This window comes from Mustela lutreola, chromosome 6, assembly GCF_030435805.1.
Source record: "Mustela lutreola isolate mMusLut2 chromosome 6, mMusLut2.pri, whole genome shotgun sequence".
NCBI lineage: Eukaryota > Metazoa > Chordata > Mammalia > Carnivora > Mustelidae > Mustela > Mustela lutreola.
The window spans coordinates 158,795,536-158,807,924 of record NC_081295.1 but is presented as its reverse complement, the minus strand read 5'-3'; the positions used below and the strand labels follow the sequence as shown (position 1 = coordinate 158,807,924).

At 51.6% G+C, this 12,389-nt stretch overlaps 1 pseudogene; it reads left to right on the top strand.

Annotated features, from left to right (window-relative positions):
* Positions 1-3,393: 3,393 nt before the first annotated feature.
* Positions 3,394-6,403, top strand: LOC131834759 (olfactory receptor 2H1-like; annotated as a pseudogene).
* Positions 6,404-12,389: the final 5,986 nt, after the last annotated feature.

Sequence of the window (12,389 nt, the reverse complement as noted above, 5' to 3'; positions counted from 1 at the left end):
CCAGGGGCCAGGCTAAGCAATCTGTGTGGTTATGGTCTTGGGAGCCTTTGTTCCCTGAGCGCTTTCTGTAGAGTTCCCGCGGACAGGAATGAAAATGATGGCCTCCCAGTCTCCCACCTGGAGGAGCCAAGAGCTCAGGGCCCCACTCCTCAGTGCGCGCTCAGAGAAAAGCGCTCAATCCCTCCCATCTCCCTGGTTTCTGGCTACGCTCTGAGCTCCCCCGGCATGTAGCCGAGCATTTCTGTCTCAGGCGCACGGCCCTGTTTGGAGTCTCCAAACCCAGCAGATTCCTGCCACGCCCTCCCGCACCACTCCTCCTGGAAAAGGAGGGGGTGTCCCCAGATCTGCCACTTGTGGGGTCCCTGCTCCAAGAGCAGGGGTCAAATGTGCCTTGTATCACAGTTTAAGGTAATCCTGAGCTGAAAGCCCCCGCCTTGGCTCTGTCTCTGCAGCCGGCTTCCCCACTCTGATGCCTGGGGTCTCTGTCACACTCAGACACCCCTGGTCTTTCTGTGACCCCACGGGTCCTGAGACCACACAGTCCCCACGAGGGCTCCGCCCCCGCTTAGCCTCTGGGGCCGCGTCTCTCAGTGGAGCAGACTTCTAAAAGTTCAGATTTTGTGCTCCGCTGCTCTACCACTTGCTGGGAGCTGGCCCCTCCCCCTCCCCAGGTCTATCTTCCTGTATGTCACTTTGGCTTCACTTCACACATCCTACCTACCAAAAAGGGGTCACTTTTCTGTTTCAAGAGTTGTTGATCTTCTCTTCACTCTCTTGTTGAGTTTGTAGGTGTTCAGAGTGGTTGGATAACTATCCAGCTGGATCCCTCGGACCAGATGAAATTTAGGTCTACTCCTCTGCCGTCTTGCTCTTCCTCTGAAAAGCTCTCAGCTTTTCCCTGTTGAGGACCATACTTGCTGTGGGCTTTTCATAGATAGCTTTTATGTTATTGAGCTATGTGCCCTCTATCCCAATATTTTGAAGAGTTTTAATCAGGAAAGGATGCTGTATTTGGTCAAATGCCTTTTCTGCTTTAATTGAGAGGATCATAAGGTTCTTATTTCTTCTTTTGTTAATGTGACCCATCACACTGGCAGAGGGGATTTTAATCTGACTGACGGTGAGTAGAGAATTTGTTCTTTTTTTAGGAGACCTCAGCTCCTACCAGCCCCCAGCAGTGGAGCACCAGAGTGGAAGTTAACCACGGTCTACACTCCTGGCCCTGGCACCCACTGGCTGGGTCCCCTCAGCCATGTCTTAACCTCTGAAACTGTTTACTTCCTGATACAGATAGAGTAAGAGCATCTTGTTTGCAGGGCTGCTGAGAGATCCAGGTGACTGGGCAGCTGTGAGGCACGTAGGGAGCATTCCACACCTCCTGGTTACTGATAGCTCTGGATTATCACAAACTCCTTTGTGTTGGTCCCCGCCCGCCCCTGGTGCCCTGGCTCCCAGTACACGGCTGGCGGGTGCTCGTGGAGCCCAGGGAAGGCTCAAATGCAGAAACCACTGAATGACTGTGTCACGGGCAAGAGCCAGGAGCAAAATGGTAAGTGAGAGCGTGGAGAAGACAAAGACAGGGAGAAAAGGTGAGGGGTCACTAAGGAGAGGCCGTTCTACAGAGACTCGGGAAGGAGGTAGGGGAGCACCAGGAGAATGAGAAATTCAGAAATGCAAACAAAGCGATTAGGGTGAGAGCTGAGGAATCACAAGAACCACGGGCTGCTGTTTCAGTGATAGTAACTGCCTATTACAGAGCAAGCAAAGGAAGGGAGACTGCTTCTTGGCATGAGGTTTTGTTTGGGGGTGATGAGATGTTCTGGAGGCTGATAGTATTGCTTGCACAATAGCGAATATACTAAAACCACTAAATTATACATTTTTAATTGGGTCTATGTAAACTCTATCTCCAGACAGTAAAAGGAATAAGGGGAAATGCAGCGTGCTGGTCCCATCTGGGGTGTGTGCGCGCGGGAGCACTGAAGACACTCGAAACATGTGCTCAGTTCTTCATGGTCATGCCAGGGGTTGATTTTCTTACTCATTAAACTGTAGAGATATGCTTTACTTATGCTTTTTTGATTGTATAAAAATATGACAAAAAGTTAAAATGCGTCCTATAAGGGAGAAAAGCATGGGAGAAAAAGAACAAACCGAGGAAGATACCGGAGCAGAAATATCTAGGAGAAGAGATGCAGCGGGATGGGTACCTGCGTCAGGAGATGCTCAGGCCACCCTGTAGGCTGCCCAGGCACTTCTGCCAGCCGGCCCCACCCCAAGCCCTCCCTGAGGCTGGAGGTCAGCTAAGCTTAGCTGGGAGCTGCCAATGGCCTCAGCCTCCTGCCCCAGCTCTGACTTGGCTTTCTATGCCCAATGTTCCTCTTTTTTTATATAAAATATACAGCCACCTCCTCCAGGATGTTTTCCCTGATATAGCCAACCAAACTGGTCCCTTGCCACCTTATAGACCCTACTCCCTCACTCGGGATGCTGGTGTCCCGACCTTGAAGGCTTGGGGTCTTTGATATTGTCTCTGTGAACTGCTCAGTGGTTTTAATATGCTCGGGGTCATGCCTGCCTCCCACCTGTAAGCGTCTCAGGGCAGTGACTGAACATGTGGGCAAGTCCCCCCAGCCAGACAGCCAGCTCAGCTACTTGAGCAACCAAACGGCTCTGGGAATGGTGTCCTTACACACAAAGGGAAAACCTCTCTCCCAGATACAACACTCTGTCTCTAAGGCTCCCCTGCAAAAAAGATGCACAGAATATAATGTGGTATAAAGAGCTCCACAACAGTCACCTGACAGAGAAATGATGAACTCTATGTAGATAGCTTATAACCTGAAAATCCACTTGAAAATACATGACTTTGCTGGCTCTTCCAACAAACATAAGGACAACGAAACACTTAACACTTAGAACAGGACGCAGAGGCACTCCGTACAGGCGGTGCTGAAGTGCTCCGTCAGCTCACACCTGCTTGCTTTCCACCAGCCTCCTTTACGCTCAGCCAGCAGCCCAGGGCCCCAGCAGACAGCTCTGTCCGTCTGCCAGCACGTCCTGCTGCCCCCACGCCAGCTAGCCCACACTGACCAGGAGGGATGAGAAGGGACGAGCCGCTGAGGGTGGTGTCCAGGAGAGGACACTGGTGGGACGATGGGAAGAGAAAGGTGCACCTGCTGTGGCCTGACCAGTGCCAGCTGGGGTCTCAGACGATAGACGTCCCTCCAGACCGGGGCAGGAAGAGGTCATGGCCACCCAGAGCTCCCCTGGCGGCTTCCTCCTTCGGGGTTTCTCTGAACGCCCAGGACTTGAAAGAAGCCTCTTCGCGGTTGTCCTACCTTCTGACTCAGGTGGGCAACACCCTCACCATTCTGCTGTCTGACCTTTTTCCTCTCTGACCTGTCCTTCTTGGACCTTCTTGGATGAGTTCCATCCTCCAGATGCTGGTCAACCCCTGGGGCCCAAAACCCATCAGCTTCCTTGGCTGCTCTGTTCAGCTCTTCATCTTTCTGTTCCCGGGGACCACTGAGTGCACCCTCCTGGCAGTGATGGCCTCCGACTGCTATGCGGCCACCCGCCAGCGCCCCCACTACACCACCATCATCTAGCCCTGCCGGTGCCAGCAGCTGGCATCCGTGGCCGGGGTCATCGGGCTGCTGGAGTCAGTAGTCCAGACGCCACCCCCTCTCCGCCTGCCCCTCTGTCCCCATCGGCAGATGGATGGCTTCGTGTGTGAGGTCCCAGCTCTAATCACATTGTCCTGTGGGACCACCACCTACAACGAGACCCGGAGGGCTGTGGCCAGCGTCCTCATTCTGGTCGTGCCCCTCGGCCTCATCCTTGTCTCTTACTGTGCCATCGCCCGAGCAGTGCTGAGGATTAACTTGGCGCAAGAGTGGAGGAAGATGTTTGGGACCTTCCCCTCCCATCTCACAGCGGTCACCCTCTGGTACAGCTCAGGCATTGTCGTCTCCCTCCAGCCCCAGAGTTCCTATGCTCACAAATGGGGCAAGTTCTTTGGTCGCTTCTATGCCGCGGGCACCCCAGCACTTACCCTCTCACCTGAGGAACAAGGAAGTCAAGAGAGCCTTCAGGAGACTGCTGGGGAAGGACAGGGACACAAGCGGAGCCGAGTGCGGGTCCATGTGCTGCCCAGTCCAGAAGAGGTCCTCGTGCCGCTGGCAGGAAGCCTGTGTTCCCCGCACCTGTGCCCTCCCCCACGGTGCCACGCCAGTGGATGATGGCCACGTGTGTGCACGCAGGGGTGCTTGCATGTGCCCTATCTGTAAGGCAGGGACAGGAAGTGGGCTGAGGTGCGGAAGGCACCGATACGTGAAACAGGAGAGATTTCAGATGATCTCCTCTTTGATCTATTTTGTCTTTAATGGTCTTTGCCTTCACCACGATGTGTCTACACCATCTGTCCTAATGGTTTCACACCCATTTCTGATCCCTGCCACACCATTTTGCTTCTCCCTTCAGTTTTTCCCACACTTCCTTCTGTGTGTTTTGCATTGTTCATTCATTTCATCCTCCCAAATGACAGCAGGAGGGGGAGCTGAGGTCAGGCAAGCTCTGAAACCAGCCCAGGAGCACAGACTTTAGATCTAAGATCTAAGCCACGCAACCTCTCTTAGGGTACTCAGATGTCCTCGCACCTTCAGCCTGGGAACAGAGCAGCCTCTGGACAGAGAGGGGAGTCACTTGATGCCTGCATTTCACACACACACACACGCACACACACACACACGCACACACACACATGCACACACACACACACACACACACCATGGGTCACATCAGCACCTGCATTTTACCCCCCCCATCCCCACCCTAGAGGTCACCTCGGCACCAGCATTGCTTTCCCTGGTGTCCACAGGACACCTTGGTGTGGACATTCTTTCCTCCAGCATCCACAGGTCACCTCGGTGTGGACATTCCTTCTCTCAGTGTCCACAGGCCACTTTGGTGTAGACATTCCTTCCCCTGGCATCCATGGGTCACCTCAGTGTGGACATTCACTCCCCTGGTGTCCACAGGTCCCCTAAGTGTGGACATTCCTTCCCTTGGTGTCCAAGGGTCACCTCGGTCCCTCCATTCCTTCCATCAGCATCCACAGGTCTCCTTGGCTTCTCCATGCCTTTCCCCCAGTGTCCACGGGTCATCTCAGTGCAGGCGTTCCTTCCTCCAGCATCCATGGGTCACCTAGATTTCTCCACTCCTTCCCCAGCACCCATGAGTCACTTTGGCATGGACATTCCTTCCCCCCACGTGCACGGGTCACCTAGGGGCGGGTGTTATCCTCTGGGCAGAGGAAAATCTCAGAGCCAGGAGCGCCCCCACCGTGGGCACTGAGCAGGAACGTGTCCACCAGGTGGACCCACAGGGATTCTCCTGGAGGTCATCATCAGCCCCGCATTCTGCTCAGACCATTGTCGTCACTGAGTGTGCACTGATTAGGGCACTCCAGGTACCATGTACGTGATTTACTCGTATCAATGCATTGTACCATGTACTTGATTTACGCGTATCAATGCATTGTACCATGTACGTGATTTACGCGTATCAATGCATTTAATCCCTGTCACACCATGAGGTGGATCCTAGCTTTTTCAGATGCACAGAGTCTTTTTCATAAGACACAGAGCTAAGCAGCAGCTTCAGGTCAGCAATCTTTCCCCAGGAGGCTGACTCAAGTCTCTACGTCCTTAACCCTGTCTTTTGGTAGAAACAGTGCTTCTACTGCCCAGGTAAGAAGTCTCAGCTTCTCAGTAAACTTTGAGGAACTCATCCCAATCTAGAAACAAATCTAAACCAATTTTGCATCCAAGGGAAGTTTCCTTCCTGGGAATAAGAAATTATTGAAGGCCTCAAAGCATCCCATGTGATCAAGACGCCGCAGTAAGTGGTTGGAAGTTTTGTTACAGCTCATGGTATGCATTCCTGGCTTAGATGCCCCAGAAGGCTTCAGACTCCCAGAAGGCGAGGGCCAAAATGTTGTGGAAAATTGGCACCCAATTAATTCTATGAATGAACGAATGAATCTCTCCAAAGAATGCATATGGCTTTCTGGAGATCCTAATCGCACACATGCTGTCTCTCAGCTTTTCCGTGGCAATGACAACACCAAATTCTCTTTGGCGCATGCTGATGAAATAAGAAAATGGGAAAATCCTACTTTTATTCTAACCCCAGCACAAAATGGCTTTGGCGGAACATTTTCTCCCTGCAGCAGCAGCACACAACAGCAGACTTAACTCCGTGTTCATCCTGAGCCTCCCAGCAAGCCACGGGCAGTACCCTTATGTCCCTCATGCTCCTCTCAGACCACGTCCCGCTCTTAATGTAGATCCCCCAGCTGGTAGTAATAGCCTCATCTCATCCCTGCAAGTACTACTGACCCTGATCTCACTTTTCAGATCATGGCATTTCTTTTTCTCCTGACCCGCCACCTTTTCTCGCCTGCACCCGCTCTTCAGCTCTGGTCGTACAGAAGCCTGTGGGGGACACAACAGAGCCTGACATGAAGCAGTCTGAAAGGAACTGTTTTAATGAAACCTGACGTGTTTGAATAAAGGGCTTAACACAGGCTTTAGAACTAGCATTTCAGTCTGAATTAATTCTCCGTGTGACGTTATCTACTCAAAACGTCAGGAGGAAATCTATGCTAAACTTAACAATAACCCTCGAAGTGTGCAGGGAAGACAGAGGTGGTCGGAGACAGATTTCCAGCTTATGTAACTGAGTGTGAGGCTGTTAGCCTTACGAGTCAAACCCATCAGTTATCTCACCAGCACGAGATGGGTTTACTCAGGGATTAAAAAAAAAAAAAAATGCAGGGGCGCCTGGGTGGCTCAGTGGGTTAAGCTTCTGCCTTCGGCTCAGGTCATGATCCCAGGGTCTCAGCAGGGATCCTACGTCCCCCTGTCTCTGCCTACTTGTGATCTCTGTCTGTCCAATAAATAAATAAAGTCTTTAAAAAAAATAAGAATTATAATCCAGGACAAACGAGATTCAGCAAAACGGTACGCAAGTCCAGGAAACACAGGAGAGTTACACTTTTTTCTTCTTAAGGATTAAAGGACTGAGTGGAGAATGCTGTTAGGAACTACCAGTCCCTTGCAGTAAGCTGGGGATTCAAAGCGTGGTTGCTTTTCACTGCCTGAGCGGCTCTAGGGGCGGGGCTGAGAAGGCTCCATCCATCCTGCTGGAATAGTAGAGGGGCGTCCACAGAGAGCTCCCCTCCCTGTCTTCCTGTCAGGTCTGCTGGTCACCAGGAGAGGCGGGGCTGACAGCTCACACTGTTGGCCTCCCAGCCCAGTGGGGGTGAGCTGTCCCATCACCCCTCACAAGAAGCCCAGAACAAAAGAACAAAGTGCGTGAGTGCCTAGGTGTGTGGGAAGCAGAGGGTTCTTCCTAGAGGTCTGAACCTCTGCAGAGGGAACAAAATTAATACGAAATATTTGCCAATGCCTCACGTGTAAAGAGCTAAACGGTCTTGCGCATGAGTGACCCCGGAGTGGCAGGCAAGCTGAGGACAAAGCGGGCGCTGGCGCCCCACCATCCCCCTGCTGTGGGTATGTGTGACATTCAGGCACTCCAGTGGCCCTAAAGGAAGAACTAATAGTTAGCTTGTAGATCACAGTCCTGCGAGACGAGTCTCCTTCAGTTTACAAATGTCTTAGCGATCCACAAGAACAAAGTATTTCTGTCAATGGCTTAGCTTCCAGAAGGAAATGTAGATACAGTTAAATGTCCTTGGAACCTGCAGCCCATGACAGATTCTTGAGGCAGGCAGAGTGCAGTGTTTCTCCAGGAAGCTTCCTACTGTCTTGTTAATGCCTTGCTAGAGGGGGAAACAACCTTAACTTGACAATGGCAAGGCCTCCCAGCATCCTGCAAGTCTTTAACACATGAAAATCCTTTTGAAACCTCTCTTTTCCTTACCTCCCCAGCCCCATAGTATATAATCACCAGCCCTGGAAACCCCAGGGCAGCTGCTCTTTCTGCCCACAGGTCCTGTCCCTGTGCTTGGTACCGGCACAAAAACAGACATGTAGACCCACCATTTTGCACCAAAGATGTCTCAAGAGTTCATTCTTGGCTCCAGACCTCACCCCAGTGAACCCCACCTATATTCCGAAATCCCATCATGAGGCTGGGACGCTGTGGGAGAAGGGTCACAACAGGAACCCAATGATTGAGGAGGAAGGTAGGGATTGTGAACTGGATTGTGAATTGGTCCCTCCTCAATGCTTGAAGCCTGTAAGATTTAGGTCCCATGAGGACAGGCACGTACCTGCCCAACTCAAGTACAGCACTTGAGTTGGAAGCCTTTGAGGGATGGCCTTCAAGAACTCAGTTTTAGCTGCCTACTCAAGTAGGGACAGCAGCTCCTTCTGACGGCCTCACTGAATCATGAGTAGACACGGGTGCACAGAGCCCAGTTCACACTGCACCCCCTGGCCACTGTGGAGCCAGGCTCCTATTCTATGCAGAGTTAATCATGCTGGAGAATACCAGAGGTCACCTCCAAGAGAGGCCTCTTTGGCATGTGGATTATTTTGAGCTAAGGCCTGTTGAGGATTCAATAACAGGCAAAGTCTCCCTTTTGCAAAGCAAAATCACATTTCTAAAAGGGCCTTCCTCCCTGAACTCCTGGAGGAATCTTCACACCTTCTGTCAATGGGGAAGTCATCAACTTAAATCTGGGTAACAAACCTAACTATGCAGCCCTCTTCACAACTACTTCCCTGACTTCCTTCCTTAGCTGTCCTCAACCACCCTTTCCCTTTGTTTGGCCTAAAGTGGTTAAGCCCCACCAGTAACTGGCCGCTAGGGTCCCTCATCACTGGGGGCCCCTTGTGTGTGTGTGTGTGTGTGTGTGTGTGTGAGAGAGAGAGAGAGAGATGCAGGGTTCAAGATGTATTTGACCATAGCATTGAGGGTCCATATCTGGGCTCTCTACTCTGTTCCAATGGTCTATGTGTCTGTTTTTTGTGCCAGTACCATGCTGTCTTGGTGATCACAGCTTTGTAATAGAGCTGGAAGTCAGGCAACGTGATGCCCCCAGCTTTGGTTTCTTTTTCGACATTTCCTTAGCAATTCAAGGTCTTTCTGGTTCCTTACAAGTTAGGGTTGCTTGTTCCAGCTCTATGAAAAATGCTGTTGATATTTTGATCAGGATGGCATTGAAAGTGCACATTGCTCTGGGGAGCACGGACATTTTCACAGTATGTATTCTTCCGATTCCCTCTCCTGGTGACCAGCAGACCTGAGAGGAAGACAGGGAGGGGAGCTCTCTGAGGACGCCCCTCTACTATTCCAGCAGGATGGACGGATCTCCCTGATATGAGGAAGTGGAGATGCAACATGGGGGCTTAAGTGGGTAGGAGAAGAATCAATGAAACAACATGGGACTGGGAGGGAGACAAACCATAAGTGACTCTTAATCTCACAAAACAAACTGAGGGTTGCTGGGGGGAGGGGGGTTGGGAGAAGAGGGGTGGGGTTATGGACATTGGGGAGGGTATGGGCTTTGGTGAGTGCTGTGAAGTGTGTAAGCCTGGTGATTCACAGACCTGTACCCCTGGAGATAAAAATATATGTTTATAAAACATCCATGTCGATAAAAAAAGGGGTATTCATCCTTTCTGATGGGATGCTCTTCCATGTCTTTCATGAGACAGATCCTTTACCTCTTTGGTTAGGTTTATTCCCAGGTATCTTAGCTATTGTAAATGGAATTGATTCTCTAATTTCTCTTTCTACAGTTACATTCTTAGTGTACAGGAAAGCAACTGGTTCCTATACACAATGGAATAGTCCTCAGTCATCAGAAAGGATGAATACCCAACTTTTTTTATTGACATGGATGGGACTGGAGGAGATCATGCTGAGTGAAATAAGTCAAAGCCTGGATAAGGGGCTCCCGGTCCCTGTGCCCGAGCACGCAGCACCTGCCTGACAGGGCTGCCCGGGGCCTGGGAGCTGATGACCGCCGAGCCCAGCACCCCAGGTCGCTCTCCCACCAACCTTGTTTCTTTTTTTTTTAATGATTTTTTAAATTTTTTTTATTTTTTATAAACATATATTTTTATCCCCAGGGATACAGGTCTGTGAATCGCCAGGTTTACACACTTCACAGCACTCACCAAAGCCCATACCCTCCCCAATGTCCATAACCCCACCCCCCTTCTCCCAACCCCCCTCCCCCCAGCAGCCCTCAGTTTGTTTTGTGAGATTAAGAGTCACTTATGGTTTGTCTCCCTCCCAATCCCATCTTGTTTCTTTGATTCTTCTCCTACCCACTTAAGCCCCCATGTTGCATCACCACTTCCTCATATCAGGGAGATCATATGATAGTTGTCTTTCTCCGCTTGACTTATTTCGCTAAGCATGATACGCTCTAGTTCCATCCATGTTGTCGCAAATGGCAAGATTTCATTTCTTTTGATGGCTGCATAGTATTCCATTGTGTATATATACCACTTCTTCTTGATCCATTCATCTGTTGATGGACATCTAGGTTCTTTCCATAGTTTGGCTATTGTAGACATTGCTGCTATAAACATTCGGGTGCATGTGCCCCTTCGGATCACCACGTTTGTATCTTTAGTGTAAATACCCAGTAGTGCGATTGCTGGGTCATAGGGTAGCTCTATTTTCAACTTTTTGAGGAACCTCCATGCTGTTTTCCAGAGCGGCTGCACCAGCTTGCATTCCCACCAACAGTGTAGGAGGGTTCCCCTTTCTCCGCATCCTCGCCAGCATCTGTCATTTCCTGACTTGTTGATTTTAGCCATTCTGACTGGGGTGAAGTAGTATCTCATTGTGGTTTTGAGTTGTATTTCCCTGATGCTGAGTGATGTGGAGCACTTTTTCATGCACCTACCTTGTTTCTGAACTTGACCTGCTTGCACACTTCCTGTCTTCCCACATGGAGAAACGGCGTCCCATGAAGCCCAGAGGAGCAGCTGCCCTAGCAGCATCCCCAGTCAAAACTCGCTTATTGAGAAGACAACAAAACCAAGGCAGCACAGAGTGCTCCGAAATGCTGTTAGTGACCGAGTAGGCAGACAGGCTCCGGGTGGCCCCCCACACACGCACTCCGGTGGGCTCAGCAGTCAGAAAACTGGCTGAAGCCTGCCGGCGGCTGAGTCCCCTCGGAACAGAGGTAGGGAGGGAGGGTGGCCGGGTGCTGCTCTCACCACCGCCCGCCCCCTGGGGCCTCTGCCAGTGGTTCCGGACTCCTGCTTGCAGAGGAGTCCGGCTCCCCGGGTCACAGCAGGACTTCTGATCCCATGCAATGTACACCCAACGAAGTACAAAGAGAGCCGGAGGCTATAGTTCTGGTCTTCTCGCATCCACCATGGGGCAGTTGTGAAGCCCATGGTTCACTTTCCAGTCGGCAGGCTTACCTACTCCACAGGCCTCTTGAGAACAGACACACGGGAAGAGGGGAACTCATACTACGTCCGGTCAGCCTCAGCCAGAGAGTCCCGGCCCACTGGTTTTCCAGCTCAGGTCTGGTGCCTCCTCTGCACGAGGTCTGCGGAACTTCAGAAACTGCCTCCTGAACAGGCTGACGAAATGGCAGGACCCACCCAACCCTTCAGCTCTTTGCAAAAATGGGAGAATAGCTTAAGGGAAAAAAAAACAAAAAAACAAAAAAAACACAGTGCCGAAGAGAAAGAGGGAAGTCCAGGAGCCGAGCACCCTTCTCTGCGAGGACACAAGCTCTCTAAGAGCCTCAGCACGCTTCCTTCCTTCGCGGACCACTCAGAATATTCTCGCCTAGGACAGTAACTTCCTTCCCAGCTGCTCAGCTCTCCCAAAGACTTTGCAGGCCGGGAGCGCTTGGGGCTGTCCCAAGGGCCATCTCTCCACTGTCCCCAGCAGCAGCCATTTTCCTGTTGTTCTTGGTTCTTAGGAGGGAGGGTCCTCACGTCTGAGCAGCCACATGCTCAGGTCCCCCAGGAAGTGCCCCCCCCTGCCCCGTCAGAGGGCTCATTCAGCAGGAGTAGTGACGGGGCCAGCACGGCCAAACATACTCCCGGGTCAAGGACAGTCGGAGCACCAGTCCTCGCACCTGGCGTGGCTGTGATGAGCGGATGTCCACTGTTATCTTCACAAATGAGGCCACGGAGATCAGAGATCCAGAACTTACTCCCACGCGGTGGTGACTGACCCGGGCCAGCGGACCCCACACTTGGAAGCTCTAATGCTGTCCCTCACTTGTTTCAGCCTAACCCTGTCCTGCGTGGCCCTGCGAGGCCCTCAGTGGACCAACGCAATGCCTCTTTGAACCCCTGTACCCCAGGGCCTTTTCCCTAACATAGAGACCCCCGAGCCTCCCTCCTTGGACAGAAGCCCAGTCTGCTCAC